Below are 9,769 nucleotides of genomic sequence, written 5' to 3'. Positions count from 1 at the left end.
TTAATTGCACAATTATGCTTACCTTAATGCACAAAATTTATGACCCTGAAACCCATAAGACTGTTTCTGCTTTATGGGTTCGTGACTGGAGGGAGGAGTGGGCAAACAGCAGTGCCAGCCCCTGCTGACAGGGAGCAGCTGACTGGGGTGAGGCTGTTGAACAACAGGGAAGTTTTAGCCAGGACATGGCAATACCCTCACCCCACAGGAGCACTGTGTAGAAGCTTCTCTTGTCTACTCTTGTCTCTGACCTCAAAGCTTCATCTCAGCTGTGGGGTTTTTTCATATCTTAATGTTACATAACTTAATGTTACAATCCTGTAAATTGTGTTCAACCACAATTTAAATAAATGTATCTTGTTTTTTTTCTTTTCTGAATCAGCAAGATACCATGGTCTCAGTAACAGCTGTTCAGACTCCTCTTTCCTCCTGCCTCCAAGTTGTTTTCCTTGGCTAAACCAGAAAGGCAAAATCAGGGGAATGGGAAAAGGTACAGGGTGCTCCTAATGCTTTCCTAAAGCTTTAAATGGCATTTAATGTCTTTGCAGAGAGAAAGATATGAGTTCTCAAGGCTGTGTCTGTACCAACTCCTCAGCCACTTTTAGGGCTGAGATGTTACAGAAACATTCAAGTGTCACTCAGGTTTCCCAACACTGTGCCATCTGAAAGGCATCCAGATAAATGTTGAGGATGTTTTCTTTCTGTGTACACTACTGCAGTGCAAACTACCTCCAGGAAAAGTTACTAGGACAGTGGGAGCAGGGCTCTAAACAATCCCAGCAGAGGCTACACCTGCACTACAGCTGGCGGCTGCTGCAGAATACCAAATAAGTTTAAAATTGCTGCTAAGAGGGGGGATGGTGCTTACTGCAGCAGTGAGGCACCAGGACCTGGTCTACTTGATTGCTGCAAGAAGTACTTCACCATTATCAGTACAGAGTACCAACTCCAGCTCTCACATAGGTAAAAGCCTCTGATTGCAACATGGTCAGTACTGAATGTCAGGACCTGAGAGTTGTTCAGCACAAGTCTATTGCTCTCTGAATATCTCTGTAGAGAAAGCAAACCCAGCAAGAGTCAGATTTTCCACCCACTAGATCTATGGAGAGGGATCTTTAGGCTAATTTGCCTGAAGCTGTCAAATTTAACTCATAGGATCACAGTATTTTACCTCTGCAGGTGAGGCTTGTAAATAGCTAAACATCAGGGCCCGGCAAGGACTACCATACAATTAATTTGTGAGTGACTGATGGTATAAAAACAGAAGTAAAGCATTTTTAGTAGCAACTGAAATATCAGTATGTATTTTTAAGATTTGTTCACTAGGCAATAAGGATGTCAATCCCTCAGTCTGTGGCTTTGCACTTATCCAATATGCATTAGTGGAACATACATGTGATTTGAAACATCTGCATCACACTTGTGGAGGGTCAGCTGGACACTAACATTTTTCCATATGCAGTTCATAAGTTGTCCCTTGAATCCTCTTCCAGAGACCATCTTTAAGTCAGAGGTGAAAAGAAGAATATGGTCTCTTCATAAAGAGTTTAGGAATGGCTTCCTTAATCCATAGCATAGCAAGAAGCAACACATCATACAGTTCTTTAAAACAGAAATATCCCTGACTCAAATAAACACCCATATCCTGTTTGTAGGATAAGCCAAAATTTCCTTTTTCTTTGTCCCAGATCCAAATTACTCATCTTTTTTTGGGGAAAAAGAAACATTATAATTCAAGTATATGTTCCCAACACAGTGACAGATTTCCTAGAGGCTCTTTTTTTCAGGCCACTGAAGCTGGGCAGAGCATCATGTGGTGTCCCTTCCCTGCCTCCAGCACACATTCCTGCTGTAGTTTCAAGTGCTGGGCTGGCATCACTTCCCAAATGTTCTCTTCTGCTCTGTTCCTTTGCAGCCTGGCCCTCTGCCTCTTCCCATCCTCATCTCTCTCACCTTCCTCCCACGCTTGCCTTGTGGCAGAGTCCATTATCTGAGAGATTTAGCTCCCCAAAACCCAGCGAGAAATGCCCATGTTTTTGCTGTCTTTCTTGACAGCCTGGGAAACTGAGCTGTCTTGGCCAAAAGGCTGCCAAATTGAAGTGGTGGGAGAATGTGGCAGAGAGGAGGCAAGGAAGATTTGTGAAAGGGAAGCAGAGCCTTCCTCCTTGGTAGTGTTAAGAAATGTGCCTAACTCCACTTCCTTCAGGTCTGCCACCATCAGAAGCAGCAATGAGGATGGAATCATGTTCTTACTGGATTTTACACACCTCCTGCTCCAATTCTTTAACCATGACAAGGTCTCAGTTTCAACAAGGAGCTGCAAACTGAAGATACTGTCTGAGTGCTCAGGAAGCAGCAACATCTTTTTTTCAGTGTTCCCTCAGTTACTTGTATTTCACAGGGCTTCGTGGAGTACTAATAGTATCTAGATAAAACACCACAGATTTTTTAAGTGCACACCTGAGAGCAATTATGTCACCCTTCGCTTCTAAGTTTCCTCAACATGCCAAGCCTTTCCAGCTGCTTTTCTTGCAGTTGCCAGTACCACAGGCAGCTAACAGAGCCACAAGCATGACAAGGCATGTGAAGGCATGACAAGGCATGTAAGGAACTTACCAGCACCTCCCATTTTAACTCCGAAAATTCTGAATGATCCCCATCATTGTTGAATATCAGCTGGAAAGTCAGTGCACAATTAACTTAAGTGATTAATCACATCTGTATTAAGGCAGAAAATCTAAGTCCGTGTTACCTAAATTCCTAATTTTATATTTAACTGCACAAATACAGACAGCAAAAATGCAGACACCAGATCACACCTACTACACCAGATTAGCATCTATTAATACATTCCAAGCCTAAACCAGAGTAGCCCATGCTCCTGCAAATTATAAAATAATAGTGATTGTCCTTTTTGTTATTTCCTTTGAGAACTATGAGGTACTTTGGGGAAAAAAAAAAAAGTAGTGAGTTAAATGAAATTTTATTCCAGTTTTATTCCAGCTGAAATGCACCACATATGGCCATAGATACTTACAGATATTTGGGGGAAAGTCCCAAAGGGAGGAAAATTAATTTAGAAATCTTTTGTAATGGGATTTGTTAGAGAAGTGTAAAATTACTTCCACTTAACAATTCCCTATAAAAATACGATTGGTTAACTTTGATAGTTGGCTGCAAAGTGACTTCAGTCCTTTTCAGGTATCCTGGCAGTCCATAAATAGGATTCATAAATACTTAGTCACCCCAGTATCTCCAGGTATCCTCTGATTCTGTCTAAAGGACCCATTTCATGCAAGACTGCCTTTCCTACATTAGACAAACTTATTGCCTTTCTGCAGCTCAGAGTTCTGGTTTTCAAGGCCTTTGGATATTTGGAGATCCTGTTGACATCTTCAGCTCTTCAGCACTGCCTGTCACCACATCTTTCTCCCATTGTGGAGCTGTCAGAATGGTTCTGACCCTCTGTCAAGCTACGCAGAGGGACCACAGGCTAAGTGGGCAGCACTGACAGATATGCGTTGATGTTGATCTCGCTGCCAAAGTTAAGAACTATTTTTAACTTTTCATTTTTAATATACACAAACCAGCAAGAAGTGAACTGGAAAGTGAATAGCCTTCTCCAGCAACATGAAGGGGTTATACTCCCTAAGATGTTTTCTTTTTTTGAAATGTGAATACATGCATTTGGATGACTCAGCTCATAATACCCCATATGTGAGCTCAAAGTTGAGAGCATCAGTAAAACCATTGTCCGTTAAAAGTGTCTAAGTGCTTTCTTTTAGCATCTGTCTGCAATAAAGTACCTCACCTTGAAATATTCTCCTTTTTACTCGTGGGGACCTCCACTTTGACTGGGAGGATGGAGTCACTGATGGAGAGTGAAAGCAGTACCAAACCCTATGGCCAGCTTAAGCATATTTGTATATTTGCATATTTAAACAGAGAAAGGAATGGAAAGCATTCCCCCACCCCCCCTTTTCAGTGGCTGTCATTTTGAGCATGGGTAGAGGTAGGATGAGGTTAAAAGTTCAGGAAAGAAAGAGAACACAGAACAACATCCTATGCATTCTCTGAAACTATGACAAGGGGTTTAAAACTCTTCCCACATACTGCCACGTACAGTACTCACCGCAAGCAGTCCCCTAAACTGTCTGGCTGTGGTTACAGTTCAGTTCTGAGCCAGGAGTGGGGCAGGACAGTGCTGAGCCCAGGCAGGCTACTGTGCTTTCAGCACGCTTTGCTGGATGGATGAGACCTGGCATTCCCAATTAGGGCACTTGCACAAAGCGCCGGCCTGGCCGTGGCATTGCCATGCAGCCCAGCTCCGCAGCGCAGGCTCCGCTGGCAGCTCCAAGGTAAGGACTGTGCACCCTGCCCCGAGCTTGGGTGCAAAAACCACCCAAGAGAGGATTTGTACTTATTTGGATTTATGCTTTTTTCCTGTACACACTCTCCTCCTCACAGGGGGGAGCACATGGTGGTTTCTGTGCAGCACCATATGGAAAGGATGTGGAAGGACGACTGGTTTTCCCAGGTTTGTGAGGAGCTCCCATCAGAAAGCAGCAATTCAAAATGGAAGGAGTGAGTACCAGCATCTCAGACACAGCAAGCAGTGTCCCAGCAAGGCAGGGAGGTGTCTGCCTGCAGAGCCTGCAGGTATTTGAGATGGCTTGTAGTGAAAAAGGGATCTGCTTTTACTCTGCTTGTGATGGTCTCATCCTTTATTCTGACACAGCCAGAGTAGATTTAATAATGCTCATCAAAAATAACAAATGATTTCATGCAGCAAATTTTGCTTGTGACTAAATGACACTGAAACACAGAATTAGACAATTAGTTATCCCCAGATCTGCTAACCCTTGTTCTGAGGTTAGAAATAAAAGAATTAACATACATTGGCAGCAATGGAGGCCAGAGCATACATTCTTTATATTCCTGAATTTCTACATTCCCACTTCAAGCAGCACAAACAATAACCCCAGAACCCTTGCCTTTTATTTCTTCTTAGTCTGTTTGTGAGGAAATAATTTTTGATTTCAGTTACTGTCAGGGATTTGTATAGTATCATAATTGACTGGATTAATCTAATCCTTATCTCAAAACTTTGCATGGTAGTACATAACTGCTGCCACTCAAAGCCTTCTTGCAACTATCAAGAAAATTGCTCTGGGCTCATGAATATCACCAGCTTTGTGGATCACTCTAAGAAGTCTCATATTCTAGAGAATTCTATTAAAAATAATTTGATCACTTTAATCTACAGCTCCCCACCTGCAAACTCCCAGATTTTACTGGGCACTTTATCTGTTACACAGCTCCCTGATGTCTTTACCAGGTAGAGAATCTTCCAGAATTAAAAAAAAAAAAAATCAATGTTATTGAGATTTTTGTTCATTGATAGGAGGAGATCTGCTGTACTGAAATAACAACAGTAAGCTTCTAACAGGTCCTGTCATAATTGTTCCTGCAAGCAAAGATCTAATTCATATGATAATCTGTCATCGTCTGGCATTTCATCCTAACTGATTTTTAATGCTATATTGATCTCAACTTCCATAATTGGCCTCTTCAAATAGTTCACTTTCAGAGAAAGGAAAATGCAGGTTTTTTTCTCTTTTAGCCTCTTTTACTATCTGGTATATGCTGCCATGGAATTTAATTATCTGTAACTTAAACCCCACAAAACAAAACCCAATCCAGAATCTACACTCCTGGAGTCTGAGTAAAATATAGACAACTTGCATTTGATCTTGAAATCCTTATGTAAGCCAAGATTTCTTACTTGAGAAAATAAATAATAAGTGAAGAAATTGAAAGGCTTTAATTTTCATATCTTTAAAAAGCAATGGTTTGGTTACTTCATACAAAGGATGTCACTCCCCATAATATCTCAGCCGAAAGAAAAGATAAAGTATTGTCATTAAAAAAAAGAAAGAAGAAAAAAAGAGAAAAAAAAGAGAAAAAAGAACTGCTTGCAGGCTTTTGTGACTATCTTTCTGAACAGTTGTATTCTAACCTATATAAATCAGCAGCCACAGATGCAGCAGCTAAGTTAACAAAGACGTATGCTGCTCTGTGACCCTCATCATCCCTGTGCATCTGAAAACAGAACTCAGAACTATAAGGTTACTGAGAATGTGGAAAATGGCAGGCAGTCAGCTCTTTCACCAGACTTAGCAAAATTGTAAGAATAAACAAAAAGAAAAGTAAAAACATGTAACCAGTACTTTGCACATGGATGGGGGAGAGAGGAGAATTTTAGGTCATCTAACAGCTAATGTAAACTACAGGGTGGATTCCTTCCAGAACTAAGCTTGTGATTACATTAATCAGACACACCAGAGCTAATGCTATACATTACACTTCCAGGATTTCAATAGCGGGTTAGAGCTACAAAAGAGGGAAACAGTCCCCAATATTGGGCACACCATTAATAGAAATAAAGAACAGGAAAATAATTGCTGGAACAGCCAGTCAGCTGAACACCAGGGAAACAGTGAGTGAGCAATTATCAGTTCGTAATCGATGTGACCATTACCCTCTTCTCTTTTACAGCACATCTTTTGCACCTGGCACTTCAGGCAAACAGCAGCTGAAAGAGAACTCTGTAACATGTCCATAATAGGCTGCTCCCCTGCCTTCAGGAGCAAGTGGCCATTTCAATGGCTGCAGATGTTTGTGCAAGAATGGACACTGCTCAGTACCATTCTCTGATAATGCCGGAGTCCTTGTAGTCAACAGCTTGGGCTCTTTAATTCATGATACAGTCTTTTTGCTAAAAGGTCTCAAGGAAACACCGATAGCTTCTGCTTCAGATGTTCTCTGCTGAGTGTGCAAGGGATGTGTTGGTTTAAAAGGTCACATTGATGTCCTACATTTACTTACAGTAAAGGCCTTCATTGTATTTTTCTGATTCTGCCTGCCTGAATGGATATGCATGTTAGCTGTGTAGCTTGCTGAATTCTGAACACAGAAAAAAAAAACCCAAGTATGTTATAACTGGTTCTCATTAAACTGCTAAATGGAATACTAAAAGGTAGCTTAAAATCAGGTGCATTTAATAAAGTTATATTTGAATTGGCACACGCATGGGTCCCATGTGTTTTTCAGTTTGCTAGTGTTGCAAGTTTATCATGTGTATTACCTATGCTTAAATGTTACTTCCCTCCAATAAAAACAGGCATCATTTACAATTTCTCTCAAACATTGCTAAGTCCATGACCCAATTCATTAGCTAACCTTCTGAGGCAGCCTAACACACCCATTGAATTAACTGAGTCTTGGAAAGTGATTTATGCCTTTAGATTAGATATGGGTTGGGAAGATTAAATAAAACCACACAGGGGCATGAAGTGGAGATTTTCTGTAGATTTTTAGTTTGAACAGAAATGTACAGAGCATTCATTGACCACATTTCACTTTCCTTCTTAAACCTGCAGAGGTTCCAGAAAATAAATCACAGGGAGGAGTTTCATCAGTGTAATTATATAAAAATTCCACATTGAAGAAAGCTGTGTGATGGGATCTGTAGTGGAAAGAGTGTTTTCATGTTCCAAAATTCCTTTGGGAGAGAGCACAGACACCTCTGTGGCAAGCAGACCTCTGAGTCTCCCAAGGAGTCTCTGCCCAGTTCAGGAGGGGAGCTGGAACCCATCCAGGTTTGGCCTCTTCCGATTCTCCGGATGTGCTGCTATGACTCAGGCACGGGCATGTCCTAACCCTGACACAGATCCCAAAACAGATCAGTATCCCAGCAAGACTGTGTAATACTCATTCATAACCAGACAGCCTTGGACATAATTAGCTGTCCCTGCAAGTCTGGAGACATTGCAGCCCTCAGATATGATAGATCTCTCGAAACAGGAATTTTACGGATTTGCCTCATGCTGCCATTCATGCTCACAGTCAGAGAAGCCGCTGCTCAGATCTGGGACTTCAGCATACCTCCACAGGACTCTGTTTGGTTGCTTACATGGAAACACAACAGTAGGAAACTATTTTATGTAATTTAACAGTGAGAAAGAGAGGAAAGGAGCCAGCACTGTGGGATTATCCAGCACTCTGGACCACCATCAGGTTGTGCCTAGAATAAACGTTGGCCACCTCTGCTTTACAGAAGCACTAACATGCAACAAGTTTCTACCTTTCTTTATTGAGGAACAAAATGAAGCTGAAATAATTTATTAGGAAAAAAGTGAGTAGAAAATTTATAAGAGTTAAATTTATTAGAAAAAATAATGTGGATTTTAATCAATAATCATGCCCATGGCCAGATAAATTTATGCTTGCAAAGGCTTCAACAGATGTTTTTCATTGTAATGGCTGAGATCCAGAATCTTTCTACATTCTTATTTTCTTTCCTCAAACTGCAATAAGACCAGAGGTCACTCCAAATTCTTTGTCTGTGTGTGTGTGTGTGTGTGTGTGTTTTGTGTGAAGAAAGTGGACATATGTAAAAAAAAAAATATTCCCTCTAAATAGGAAAATAAATCAGAAATACCACAAACCAGAACAAACTCAGATTTTCTGAGTGATGCAGACATTTGGAAATAAAAGCCAGCTGAAACAGTAATTTAGAAAACATCGCAACTTCTTTTGAAGTGAGATTTCTCAATGAGGAAAGGAACTTCTTTGGCTCGATGAAGGTGCAGTGGCACCACAAAGCTCATGCCTTTCCCAAATACTTTAGAAACCCATACAAACTCATCCAAACCAAAAAGGAAAAAATAAAACAAGATATTTGACTAACAAACTAGCCACTAAATGTCAACTGGTTACAGAATGCTCCACCTGCCAAGGCTGAAATCTAGGACAAAGATCCCAGAGGGGTCACAATCCTGCAATTCCTGCTCAAACCAAAGGCCTGTTAGCTCTAACACTTCTCTTAAAAAGAGAGAAAATACATATATTATGCAATCAGACTAGAGTAGAATATTTTTTATGAAAACAAGATGTTTGTAGAAGGTGCCAGGCTGCTAGTCCCAGAAAATAGAAGGCAGCTATAGCTGAGGCAGAAGTAGGACTTGCTTGTTCATCAACCTGCCGTGACCTGAGGCCAGGACAAAGAGTTCAGTCTCCCTGCCTGCTTAAATCCTGGGCTCGGGAGCTTCTGTAGCCAGCAAGGGTGCTAGAGTCAACTGTGGTGTTGACACGCGTGTACTGGGAACCAGGGGGAGACCAACCTCATTTTTACAACAGCATTGCACAGAAAGAGGTTTTGGTTGGGTTGATTTAATGACTTGATTAGAATTTGAGCTGACAATTTGCAAGGGATGGGTGTTGTATCCACTGCCAGTCCCCTAAGCCAGTCAGCTTTGTATAGGATCAAATTTATATAACAAACCAGACTCAGCAGTGTCATAAATGAGGGTATGAATTTCATGCCAAGTGTAAATGAGTAATAAAGTAGTTAACAAATAGTATGTCTGTACACTGATTTGGCATTCCCTGTGTGTGCAGAAGCAATTTGGTATGCTATGGGGACAAAATTCCAGTCCTGGCTGGCATAAATCAATGGGACTCACATCTATTGAACACCAGAACTGAAATAGGACTCAAAGGCATTTTAGACAGCATAGGAATTAGTGATGGGGGAGAAAATGTGAAGGGCAGATGGATGTGAAACAGCACAGAAGTGGAAAAGAGGAAAGAAGCAAGGAGACAGGAGTAAAGAAGGTGAACAGGACTTTCTCTGTTCTATTTGTTGTTCCTTTTCTTCAATTGGAACTTGAATATATATATTTTTTTTCCTCTGCATCCAAACCGT

General features: G+C 41.1%; 1 long non-coding RNA gene across 1 annotated transcript; it reads left to right on the top strand.

Moving 5' to 3' along the window:
• Window positions 1-4,258: 4,258 nt before the first annotated feature.
• LOC136554807 (uncharacterized) lies at window positions 4,259-7,080 on the top strand. The gene is made up of 3 exons (XR_010783385.1): window positions 4,259-4,358; window positions 4,468-4,584; window positions 6,559-7,080. It is a non-coding gene; the product is annotated as an uncharacterized lncRNA (long non-coding RNA).
• The last annotated feature ends 2,689 nt before the right edge of the window (window positions 7,081-9,769 follow it).

This window comes from Molothrus aeneus, chromosome 1, assembly GCF_037042795.1.
Source record: "Molothrus aeneus isolate 106 chromosome 1, BPBGC_Maene_1.0, whole genome shotgun sequence".
Taxonomy (NCBI): domain Eukaryota; kingdom Metazoa; phylum Chordata; class Aves; order Passeriformes; family Icteridae; genus Molothrus; species Molothrus aeneus.
This window is presented reverse-complemented; position numbering and strand designations above follow the sequence as displayed.